Source organism: Rhinolophus sinicus, linkage group LG02 (genome assembly GCF_036562045.2).
Source record: "Rhinolophus sinicus isolate RSC01 linkage group LG02, ASM3656204v1, whole genome shotgun sequence".
Taxonomy (NCBI): domain Eukaryota; kingdom Metazoa; phylum Chordata; class Mammalia; order Chiroptera; family Rhinolophidae; genus Rhinolophus; species Rhinolophus sinicus.
In genome coordinates, this window is record NC_133752.1 from 196,708,520 (window position 1) to 196,721,205 (window position 12,686).

Below are 12,686 nucleotides of genomic sequence, written 5' to 3' on the forward strand. Positions count from 1 at the left end.
CCACCCAGCACCCACTGTTAATCCCGCCAGAGAATTCCTGGTCCAGGAGCCACCCCCACCCACCCCAATACAGTGTCGTGAAGGAGACAGGGTGAACCTTTTTTAAATGAAGGGTGAAAAGAACCCTTTTTAGACACCCTGGGGTGCTAGATGTGGGTGCTGGATGTGGGGTATGGGGTATGGGGCATTGGCTAGTTCCACTTGGGCAGTTACTTCTAAAACTTCAGGAAGCTTGGGAATCACCTGAAGGTCGTGTTAAAACCCAGATTCCTAGGCCCCAGCCCTGGATTCTGTAAGTCTGGGTGGGGCCCAAGAATTCTAATTTCTAACAAGTTCGGGGATGATGCCAGTGGAGCAGGTCGGGACACACTTTGAGAACCATAGCCCTGGGCTATTTAAATGCTGGACGCGTTTGTTTGCTCCATCTGTCCCCTAGCCCAGGGCAGAGACTGAGGCCAACGGCCCGATTTTCCCTCCTGGCTCCCAGTGCCCCCCGCACAGGCCGGGGCTTTGAGAGGGGTCGCTCAGAGGACATTGGAGGACCGCTGAGGGGTGGGTTACTGGCCAGAGATCTGGGAGGCCGGCATAACGGGGTACGCCCCCTTCCTCGGTGGGCGCCGCCCACAGCCTGCGCAGTGCACCGGGGTGGGGAATCGGGGAGGGCACCCCGGGCCCCCAACTTCCAGCTCGAACGGGCCGTACCCGCGGCGGGCCCTGGTCGGTGGGCGTGACCGAGGCCCACCTCGCCGCCTCGCGCCCGTCTCGCTGCAGACCCCGGGTCCCGGTGGCCGCGCCCGCGCCGGGCGCCCTGTGCCGGCCCGGGGGGCGGGGCGGGGCGGGGCGGGGCCTCTGCGTCCCCCTCCCCCGGTCCTGGGCTCCGGCTCTGCGCGGCGGCAGCGGCGGCGGCGGTGGCGCGGGTACCAAGGTGAGCGGCGGCGACGGGTCCTGGAGGCCCCACCGGGGGAGGGGACTGGGTGGGCCGGGGGCGGCACGCGCGCCCCTGCGGAAGGCGAGGGCCCAGGGCGGCGCCGGCGGTGTGTGTGTGTGTGTGTGTGTGTGTGTGTGTGTCGCGCCAAACAAGGAGACATGGGGTGGGGTGGGGTGGGGGTGGGCGGCCCCCAGCCCTTGGGTGAAGGTCCAGCCTCTCCCACCTGGTCTCCTGGGACCTCCCCGGCTCATCCTCTCCCAGTCTCTCTCTCCCCCAGTGTGTGTGTGAGTGTGTCTCTGTCTCTGTCTCTCTCTCTCTTTCTCTCCCTCTCTCAGTTTCTTCTCTCTCTCTCTCTCTCTCTCTCTCTCTGTCTCTCTCAGTCTCTCTCTCTCTCTCTCCGTCTCCTCCCCACTTCCTTCTCTACCTCTGCGTTTCTCTGGGTCTCTGTGGGTGGGTCTCTGCCTGACCCTGCCAGCTGCTTGTCCAGCCGCCTGGTTTCCTGAGCTTCCTTCCCCCACCCTGTGGGCTCCCCATGGGAGCTGTGCCTCCCTTTCCATTGCCCCCCTTAATAGAGCAAACAAAGATGGTTTGGGAGGGAGACACCTCCTTTAGGAGTCCGTCCTGGCTCAGCAGTGGGGGGACCCCCTCCTGTTTCTGGCCTGGGTTTCTGCCACCTTCCTGCAGGGAGCTGGCCCTGCAGAGTGTGGGAATGGGTTTGGGGCAGCCGACACATCTGAGGTCAGAGGCCCCAGGGCTGGAGCATGAGGGGGTCTGTGCCCTCAGAGCCTGGGACACCCACACACACACATCTCTTGAGCAGTGGCACACTGGGCAGATCTGCCTGATCTGCCTGGTCAGAGGTCTGGGCCTCTAGCAAAATCAGGTCATGCACCAGCCCCTGTTCACATGAGCAGGGCCTGATGCTTTCTAAGATTTTTCCTAATGGAGCCAAGGTAGGGAGAACTTGCTGGGCTGGAGGAGGGTCCCTGGCCCCTGGGTCCCAGGGTGTGGTTTCAGCCCTGCTGGCTAGGCCACTTCCTGCAGGCAGCCTGCATTTCCCTCTCTGTGGCATGGCAGCAGTGAGATCGGTGTACAGCTGCCCTGAGCATCGCGTGGCATGGTCATTGCTGTCCAGGTGATTGGTGACACTCTTGGTGAGAGCGCAGCTGTGCCCGAGTCCCCTGGGCTCCCAAAGGCCATCCCCTGGACTGTAACTGCAGGGGAACAGGCTCCCTCAGACCTCCTGCAGCAGGCCCTGCCCTGCATGAGAACCCTTCCTGGAGGGGTATGCTAGGGGCTCTGGGAGAGGGGTCCGGGGCCCTGGCTTGTCCTTTGTAATGATAGTACTTGATGAAATGCCCATTCCCAGGCCCCTGTCCTGACCTCTGATGGGGTACCAGGAATCTGCATTTTATACACACCTCCCCCACCCCATTCTGATGCTCCTTCAGGTGTGAGCCCCGCTGCGTGGTGGCATTGGATGACGGGACAAGGTCGTATAGCTCCCTTTGGCCTGTAGACAGTGGGGTGAACCCAAGAGGGGCCTATCCTAGGGGCCATGGCCCTGCTGTGTGCCTGAGCAAGTCATTTCCCCTCTCTGATCTCAAGTCCCCATCAGTCAGAGAAGGTTAGGGCCTCCCAAGGGGTTTTCCTGCCACACGATCTGGGATTCTGAGCCCTTTGTTTAAATTGTGTGTGTGTGCTGGAGGTTGGGGGGGGTCCTATAGGAGGGGTTCTATAGAGTCAGGCCGACCTGAGTCAGCGTGCAAGGCCACCACTGGCTGGCTGGGTGGCCCTGGGCAAGTCACTTTGCTGCTCTGGGGCTCAGTGTCCTCATCCCCAAACTGGGAAGCATTACCCACCCCCTCTGGGTAGCAGACGCACAATGCCCGACACATCACAGCCATGAGTGTGGGTATGAAAGTCCTGAGAGTGGTTGGCGCTGCTTGTGTATCTGGCTGTTGTAACTGTCTGGGGATGGGGACAGTCGCATGGACTTAATTTCTCATCAGCAGGAAAAGTGGCCTGTGCAGAAACATTTGTTAGCTAATGGATTTTTGTGTTTCTAATGGATGGCTTGAAACACCAGGTGATGGTCAAGCAGAATCGCCCGGGCAGAGTCGGGTGGGGTTCTGTGGGATCCGCCTGGGCTGCTGGGCCAGCTCAGGTGCTGGGAGGGGGTGCCTGTGTGTCCCAGGTGACTCGTGGCAGAGTCAGGGGAGCAGAAACCCAGGAGGGGCTGGGCCAGGAGAAAGCCCAGGGCCTCCCCAGGTACCCCAACTTGTGGGTGTCCGTGGACAAAATCATCTTTCAGGACACCTGTGAGGAGATCAGAACTCTGAAGAGACGCCCATAGAGGGACAGGGACAGTCATTCATTCATTCACTCCCTCACTCATTCACACAGGCCTTCTCGGGTTTGGTAGATGGCAAGGGGGCCCCAGTGAGACCGATAGAAGTGGGGAGACCACAGGCACAATCTGAATGGGGAGCTACTGGGTAAGACGATGGTGTCAGTGGTCCTTGGAGTGAAACAGGAGGTCTGGACGTTTTGATTTAGAGTCAGGAGGCCCAGGGGGGCCCATAGGAGTCCAGGTATTGAGGAGAACCAGCCTCCCTGGGTTGGAGTCAGGAGATTCGAATCAGATCCTTGGGCTCTTGTGAAGACGGGGTTAGTGGAACAAGGAGTTGGCTTCCTGTTGACAGTATCACCCTGCTCGTTTCTTTTAACGACACCCCTCAATAGCAAATCTTGGTTGGGAAGCACCTGGTGGGAGGGAGGCTTTGAAGTCTGTTTGTGACTACAGTTCCAGCAACTCAGGAATCCCTAATTCTCAGGGGAGCAGCCTGGGACTGGGGCCACCTCTACTCAGGTCCACCGCTGTAAATCTCGGCAGCACCGTTGAGCAGCTGTGTGGCCTTGGGAAAGCTACCTAACCTCTCTGAGCGTCAGTTCTCTCATTTGCAAAGTGGGGATTAGAATAAAGAGTATAGGTGATTAAGAGCAGGGGTTCTGGAGCCAGGCTGCTTGGGTTCAAATCTTGGCCCCACCTCTGACCAACTGTGTGACCTCAGCAAGTTACTAAACCTCTGCGTGCCTCAGTTTCTTCATCTATAAAGTGGTGATAATTGCAGCATGTACTTCATAGGGTTCTGAGGATTGCGTGGCTTTGTGTAAGCTGCTTAGGACAGTGCCCGCCACTTGTGCTGTAAAGTGGGAGTGCCGCAACGTGGTGTTGCAGTGACAGCGCTGTGGTTCTGTGAGCCTGCGGTGAGCCTGGCCTGGCGTTGGCCCCGGGTTACCATCTGCGTTAGTACTAATCTTAGTGTCGATACTCACTCTGAGGTCGCGAGAGCCTGCAGACAGGGCCACTCAGTGCCTGGCCCGGGGAACCCTCAGCTGCATTGGTGCCCATCTCCCCTTGTCGAGGAAGAGCAGTGGGGCCAGACGTGGAGTTGGTATCACCAAAGATCACTGAGAAAAATAGGCAGCTCATTTCAGCACAGAGTATTGTTCTTTTTGGTTCTGACTCCAAAGCCTGGGTTTACCCCTGGAAAGCAAGCACCTACTATGTGCGAGGCCCTGTGTGAAGCCTCCCCCAGGCACCGTCCCACTTGCCCCTCCCAGCCAGCTCAGGAGATCACTTCCAGGCCCAGTAACAGAACGGCAAACTGAGGCTCAGAGAGGCCAAGTGGCTGCCCAGAAATGCAGGCAGCAAGGAGCAGGACTAGGGCTCGAACCCAGGGCCTCTGGCATGAGGTGTGCACACCCACTTTCCACCCCACTGCGTTACAAGCCTGAAGGTGAGGGAACAGCACCAAGACGCCTCACCATCAGGAACCACCTGCTCCACTGGCCCCCGTGGAAGTCCTGCTCATTTTCCGGAAGGTTCTTAAGGTTTTGTTTTTCTGTGCCATGAACGGGGCTGGTTAATGCAGTTTTTTTGTGGTGCCAAAGCAGCTTCTCCAGCAAAGCACTCTCCCTAGAGCCCGGAAGAGAACCCAGGAGGAGAGAGGACCCAGACAGGGAGGGCGGCCCCCATTCAGCACCGAAAGACGCATTCTGGTCCTGGTTCTGCCACTTACACCCCTCTGAGTCTGAGGGGTTTAATCTCTATACTGCAGTTTTCAAATTTGTGAAATGGGAATTTTTATTTCTTCCCTGCTTAGCAACTAAAGGTGGATAAGGTAAAGCTGTGAGATAATAATAGTCAACACATATGCAGCCCTCTCAATGCACCTGGAAGACATCTTAGAAGTTTACATATTTGCCCTTATTTCACCCTCCGAGGCCCTATGAGGTCACTGTATGATCCCATTGTACAGATGAGGAAGGCAAGGCACAGAGAGGTCAGGATCGTGTCCCAGGTCACACAGCTGCTAAGACTTTGGGTCTGATTAAGATGTACTGAAAGCCAGCCATTGAGACCACTTCTTGCTGCCCCTGCTTGATTATTCCAAGTGACAGGGAGCTCACTGTCTTATGAGTCCCTATATTTGTTAGTCTAGGACTTGAGCAGGTGGTAGTGATGGTCCCTGGCATAGTAGACTCAACGTGGAGAGGGAAGGCAGGGAAACAATCCCGAGCCTGGCTTTGACCCATGGAGAGGTAGGGAATGTCACCCCAAGTTCTGCATCACGGACAGTCGTGTCCATGTTGTCCCCCCCCCCAGACCAAACCTGAGGCTGAGAGAGGAGAAAGCTCTCAGCGTAGGAGGGCAGACAGGAGGTGTCCAATAAGTCCTTAAGTTGGACCAACCCTATTTCTAAGGAAAAATTTTAATTACAAGACGAACATATTGTAAAAAGTCTGGAAAATAGACCCCAATTTTACCTGTAGCCTCACCCCCAAACATCATCATTTTTGTGTATCTTTTCTAGTGTTTTTTTCAATAAATACATCTTGACATAGAACTCTGTTTACATGGGGTCATCACACTAAATGTAAAGGTTCGTATCCTGGTTTGTTTGATTTTTTTCACTTAATGTAATACTACAAGCACGTTCCCTGTTGCTAAATAGTCCAGCAGTTTGAAAATAACGACAGTAATTAGTTTAGTGGTGGCAAAATGCCCTGTCCTATGGCTGGTCCATCATTTGACTTGGACCAGCCCCCTCTCTTTGACTCCTGCACGTGTACAGCGATGTAAGAAGCTATAAAAAGGTGTTGGCCGGAGATCGTGCCCTAAGGTCCAGGAGAACAGCTGGTCAGCCCCGCCAGGCTGTGTGACCTCGGGCAGGGCCCTTCCCCTCTCTGAGTATCAGGTTCCTGTTCTGCTGTGAAATGGGGGTGAGAACCTCACATCACAGGGGTGCTGGGAGGCGTAAACGAGGGGATGTAATATGGAGTATCTGACACCTGGCATGGGCTTGCAACATAGTACCTATTGTTGTTGTTGTTGTTATTATTATTATTAATTATTATAATACGGGTCCTGTCTCCCCAGTTAACTTGTGGATCCCTATAAACCAGTCTGTATAAGTTGCTGTGTGCCACCCCAGACATGCTCCATAATATTTCCTGATTTGATTCCTGATATTTGGGTCCCCTCAAATAGAATGAGTCTCTATGTAGGCGAGGCACTGGACCATTTACACAATCTCATCTTGTCCCTAATGAGTGGGGATCATCAGCTCCGTTTTAGAAACAGGCTCAGAGAGCGTGATGGGCCTGCCCCGGGCCACACAGTGGGAAGGGGAGAGCCAGGAATACTTCCTGGAGGAGGTGGCAGTGGCACTGGGCCAGCAGGCTGGGGCATTTGACTGGGCCAAGGGGCAGAAGGCTGGTGTTCTAGGTATGGTGAAGAGGATGGTGGGAAGTGTCCGTGGGCAGGGCCGAGCCCAGTGCCCAGCACCCAGCACAGCGCAGGGCAGAAGTGGGTGAGGCTCATGGGGCATTTGTTGAGTTGAGCTGACCTGAAGCCACAGCAGGGCGGGAATGAGCTAGCTGTCTGGGCTCCTGACCCTGCCCCACGCCCCACCCAGCCACTTCCTTCTATCCGGGCAGGAAGGGGTGCTCTGCGGGCTCTGAGGCTGCCGGCACCTTCCTGGGGACGGCTCTGTGAGCAGTGATAAAATATTTATCAGAAACACCGGCAGCTGGGCTTCCCTGAATGGGGTACAGCTGGGGGCAGCTCCCACCCCAGGCCCGCAGCCTCACTGAGTCCTGCTGAGTCATGGGGAGCCAGCCCACTGACCCACCTGCCTGCACCCTCCTCGGCCCTCTGCCCTTTGCCCACGTGGATGCCTCCTAATGTGTAAGCCATTTGGCTGCCCACAGGCCAGGGCATCCAGCGAGGTTAGTGCTGAGCGTTTCAGAGCTCACCCAGTGGGAGGGTGCAGGTCTGGGCCATGGTCGCAGGCAGAGGAAGCCAACGAGGCAGGATCCTGCCTGCACCCACCCTGCAGGTTTGCACCTCCTTAGTCCTCGTGGCACGCAACAAGGTAGGTCCTCTGGCACCTCTCTTTAGTGGCGGAGACACAGGCTCAGAGCAAGGGCCAATGGTCCTGTCTCACAGCCGCTAGTGGCAGAGCGGAGATTTGGGGCTCGTCTGTCTGACTTCTGCCCCCACCGTGCCAGGCTGGGTTCTTGCCCTGAATCAGGGCCTGGGTATCTCTCCTTAAATCTGTGTGGAGCTGCGACTTCAGCTTTGCCGTTTTGATTTCCAGAGTAACAGCAACAACAAAAAACAGTAGCAGATGGCGTCTTCCTACTGCCGTGGGGACTGGGAGGACGAGCAGGCGTTTCTGATTCTTTTGTTCACTCATTCATAAAACACATTCTGGGTGCACTGGCCAGGGGCCAGCATTCTCAGCCCTAGGGACCAGTGGGGGACACTGACCCCGTGTGGTGGGAGTAATGGAACCAGAGAGGGCGGGGGTCAACGCCTGGGCTCACTTACTGAGTATGTACCCGCTGTGTGACCTCTGGCAGATTGCTCCCCCTCTCGGAGCCTCAGTCTCTGGTGAATCGGGGGTAAACTCTGCCTTTTCGAGTGTGGGTCACACCTGTGTCCTTGTTCTCTGTCATATCCTCACATCCGCCTGACAGGCATTGATTGGCCTTTGGAATGGGTCTGGTTTCCAGAGAAGCCCCGGCAGGCTTTGCAGTTGGCTCTCCCAGGAAGTAAGCTAGTAGCCCCGCGGTCTTGGTATCGGATGGTTGAAGATGGAGATTTTTCTAGGCTGAGTTCTGAAGGGAACCGGTCGCTGGAGCCACGCTAGCAGCCAGTAGCTGTGAGAGGGAGCCGGTCACACGCAAGCTTTTGATGTGAACCCTGTGGATGGCTGGGTCGTCTCCACCCAAAGTTCTAGACCGGGACCCTATTGCCCCCTCACTGCCTGCCCATGCAAGCAGGTGATATTCCTGGTCACTCTGCCTTTCCTCCCTCCTCAGGGCCTCCCCTGCTGTTCCTCTGCCTGGAATTCTTTTCTTTCTTCTTCTTCTGGGGCTTTGGTTGGTTCTTTAAGCTCCTGCTAGAAGGTGCCCACCTCCAGGAAGCCTTCCGGGCTGCGCCATGCCCACCCCAGACAGGGTAGGCTGGTGGCCCTCCTTTGCCCCTCCCCCTGGAATCTTTGCTCACTTTTGTTTTTTTAATTTTATTGGGGAATATTGGGGGACAGTGTGTTTCTGGGGCCCATCAGCTCCAAGTCGTTGTCCTTCAATTTAGTTGTGGCGGGCACAGCTCAGCTCCAAGTCCAGTTGCTCTTTTCAATCTTTAGTTGCAGGGGGCGCAGCCCACCATCCCATGCGGGAATTTGCACACGTCTTTGATAGAGTAGTACGACCTCCTGCTGGAATGATCTGTTCCGGGTCTCCTCCCCTCCAGCCTGGGGCTGCAAGGGCCAGGCTTTCTCTGCTTGATTCATCTCTGGGTCCCAAGGCCGAGCTGCGGGCTAGCACAAAGTGGGACCTCGGGAGAGTCCAATGAACGAAAGAAGGAAGGAGTGAGTGACGGACATCCGGGCTAGGGCAGAGTTTTGGGAACCTGTGGTAGAGACTGGAGTAAGCCTGTAAGGTGTGCTCCACGTGACCTGTCTCTGTGGACAGGGCCTCCGTTTTCCTGACCTTGAAAGACGTTCAGCACGACAGTGGGAAACCAGGATTTCTGGGGCTGAGACTATTGTGAGGGAGAGGGGTGCAGAGCCCTGGGGGTCAGGGGGGCTGGCTTCCCAGCCTCAGCCCCTCCTTTGGGAGCTGTAACCACGAGCAGCTCACTCCCTCGTCAGGCCTCACATCCATTCTGCCAACGCAGCATTGATGTGTTCAAGGGAAGGGGGCAGGCGGCAGGCTTGGGTTCATGGGGCGCTCATAGTGCTATCCTGTACCGGCTGTGTCACAGCCCAGCGCAGAGAAAAGGCTGGAAGGAAGTGCCCTGAGATGGGTCGCAATAACTTTCTCTGGTGGCTTGTTTCCTCTTCCAACTTTTTTGTATTTTTCAAATTTTCTAGAGTTCATTCAGTGACTTCGCGTGTATGTTGAGAGCCTTGTTCTAAACCACAGGGGACAACTGCCAGAACGATACAGTCCCAGCCCACTGGACCCTCAGTCTGATGGGGGAGGCTGATGGGACATAGACCCATGGGGTGATGGCACTGTCATAGAGGGAAGCCCAGAGGAGGCCCCTGGCCCACCCTGCGGGCTAGCAAAGGTGGCAGTTTGCTGGAGGGTGGGTTTGCGAGGGAGGCAGTTGGGCCAGGGCTAGTGAGCGCTGTGTAGCTAGAGACCGGGAGGAAGATGAGGTAGGAATGGTGAGAGACCCTGCGGGGAGAGGGCCTGGACCGGATCCTGAGTTTTGGCTTGGGGGGTTCCTGATAGAATCATAAGATCTGCATCGCCCCCCTGAGGGCCCCCACTACCAGCCTGCCATGGGATAGGGGGGTGGGAGGGGCAGGCACTTTGCACTAAGGAGCCCATGAGATCCTTACCCCAACCCTATAGGGCAGGTACTGCTGTGTCCCCATTTTACAGAATGGGGAAATTGAGGCCAAGCCATCGTGAGTGACAGAGCTGCACTTCAAATCCAGGTCTGTTTGTCCCCAGAGCCCAACTTGGAACAGCTGGCCTCTCCCGTAGCCCTTGCTTGTCAGTGAGCCTCCCAGATTCTGTTTTGTCACTTGTAGAGGGGGACTGAGAACGTGCTATCATAGATCAAATGAGCACCTTCCTGGAACTGACTGTAAAGCTCAGCCCCTGGAGTCCTTACTAGGCTCACTTGTCTGTTGTCTGTGGTTGGAACACTGCCTAGGGCGGCCCGTCAGGGTGACAAGACAGAAGCACAGGAGGTACCTTGGGGACAGGGCTCTAAGAAGGACAACCCACAGAAATGGGAAACGCATTTGATTTCACAAGACCAACCGGAAGGAGCCCCAAGCAGCAGCCGAAAGGAGGTCATTTCAGACACAACCCCAGGTGCAGGCCCAAGGGAGCGTGGGCAGCAGTTCTGGGGGGGTGGAGACAAAGTAGGTTGGGTCTGAGAGGAACTCAGGGTGCCCTGGGCCCCCAGTGCTGAGGTTTGAGAGGCAGGCGGGGAGAACTGAGTCACAGAGAGGGTGCGGCCAGCGCAGGTGAGGTGTCCTCTGCTTTACCTGACGGTAAGAAGAACCAGCCCAACAAAGGGAAAAGGCCTCCATGCTGCCGGTCAAGGTCGGCCACCATCACCTTGGCCTGGGTTCTGATGGTCACTCGGCAGTAGGTGGGGGAGAGGGAAGGAGGGAGGAGGAGGAGGCCTGCCCAGACCCCAACCAGGGTCCCACTCTTCTTTCCTGGCTCTGCCAGGAGAGGGTAAGGGTCCCCTGCCCCCTGTGTATTTTCAGGGCAAGGTAGGCAGAGAAGGTGGGGTGGGCTGGGCACCCTGGATATAGCCTGGGATACTGGGCTCTAGACTCCACTGTGTGCTCAGTATATGCCTCTGTCCCCCATTGGTAAACTGAGGCTACTCCCCTTCCTCCCCCCACATTCTGTCTGGCTCCCAGAGCACTTGTGAAGACCAAATACCGTGTTTGCCCGAAAATAAGACCGGGTCTTATATTCATTTTTGCTCCAAAAGACGCATCAGGGCTTATGTTCAGGGGATGTCATCCTAAAAACTCATGCTAGGGCTTATTTTCCGGTTAGGTCTTATTTTCGGGGAAACATGGTAGACACTGAGGCCGGCATCGGGTAGAAGATTTAGCCAAGGCTGTATTCAAATCCAGCACTTCACTCAGGGCCTGGCACATGTTAGGTTCTCAGGAAATACTGAATGAAAAGGAGGGAAAGTGCCAACCGCCTTTGGCACTGTCCTCACAGCTCCTGTGACCTCAGTGAAGGGGGCTGCAAACGGCCTGCCCCAGCTGGGAATGTTGTGGAGATGGGTCCGGTGCACAGGGAATGTGCCCCCTGTAGCCCATGGCCAGGCAGTACCGTCCTCCAAACACAGAGGTATGTATGGTGGGGCAGGGCTCGTGGAGAAGACTTTGTTGGATGAGGTCACCCTAAGTAGGGCTTCGCAGGACCAATAGGTGTTGGCCAACCAGACCAGGCCTGGGGGAAGGTTATCACAGCCAGAGTGGAGGGCAAGCGTGTGGAAATGGACTGGGCTTGGCCTCCAAGGACAGCACCTTTCACTGGGATGTTGGCCTCCACTTTAATTTGTTCAGGAGACCCCAGGGAGGCACTTGTCGCCCCTTCCTCTCCCCTCAGACACCTCGGGAGCTGACAGCGGGGCTCCCTGCAGTGGGCTGGGGGCTTACGACTCCATGCTCACCCTTTTGTCTCATGCCAGCAGCAGAGCCCTGGAGACCTCTTCCTGTCACCTACCCCTGGAGTCAGGGGACATCCCTGTGGGCTGAGCCAGTGTGGGAGGAGCCGTGCAGTGTACAGCTTCCGTGAGGTCACCTGGCAGCCTCAGCTGCCCAGGCCGCGATGTCTCACCTCCATCCTCACCTCGTCTGTCACCCACGCTGGGAACCACAGAAAAAGAGCCCAGACCTCAGTTACTCAAAACCAGAAACTGCCAAGAAGTGGAGGAGGAGCCTACCCGCCAGCTCCTGGCTCCCTCCCTGCCAGGCTGCGGATCTGTCCCTTGGGTGACTCGTGGACCCACAGGATTCCTCCCTGAGCCATGCCCGAGTGTGGCTGACAAGTCACCCATTCATGCCCCAGGACCCCCACCCAGCCCTGGGGCACACCCCACCAGCTCCTGCAGTCAGAGCAAATGAAACGGGGTGACCCTCTTCAGTAACAACCGTCCGTGGCCACCAATGAAAGGTGGGGAGAGCCCCAGTGTGTCACACCCAGACGCTCATGCCGTTCCCTGGGGTGGTCCTGTGAGCAAGGTTTCCCATCTTACAGATGGAAAGACTGAGGCTCAGAGCATGAAGCGAATGACCGGTGGGCTGCAAGGGGTGGGGTGACTGCATCAGTGCTCTTGGGGCCCCAGAGGGCCTGGATGTGAGGCCAGCCAGGCTGACCAGCCTGTAGACAAGGGTTCCCAAATTTACCTGGGTGCAGGAAGGCAGGCTGGGGGCGGGGCCTGGGGCTTTTCAGCTAAACAAGCCTCAAGTGACCCCCATCCTAGTGCTCACAGAGCCTGAGCTGTGCGCCTGGCCTCATCTTCACATCCTGGAGCACTGGGGGTTCCCAGAGGCCCCTACCTCCCATTTCACATCCACAGTCATTTCTGCCTTCACCACAACCTAGTGAGGTCAGATCATCATTCCCGCGTAATGTCCCCAAGTTCTCATTTCTGGTTATGATGGACCCAGGTGGGAGACTC

At 56.7% G+C, this 12,686-nt stretch overlaps 1 protein-coding gene across 2 annotated transcripts in view; it reads left to right on the forward strand.

Annotated features, from left to right (window-relative positions):
* The first annotated feature begins 658 nt into the window (after positions 1 to 658).
* The window catches only part of PRR5 (proline rich 5), a 56,082-nt gene continuing 44,054 nt past the window's right edge, over positions 659 to 12,686 (forward strand). Inside the window, exon 1 of one of the 2 annotated variants that reach the window (XM_074326532.1) lies at positions 659 to 925. The gene's annotated coding sequence lies outside the window, so the exon portion shown is untranslated. Of the gene's footprint in view, positions 926 to 7,217; positions 7,372 to 12,686 lie in introns of those variants that run through there. The other variant, XM_019739255.2, reaches the window with a different exon arrangement.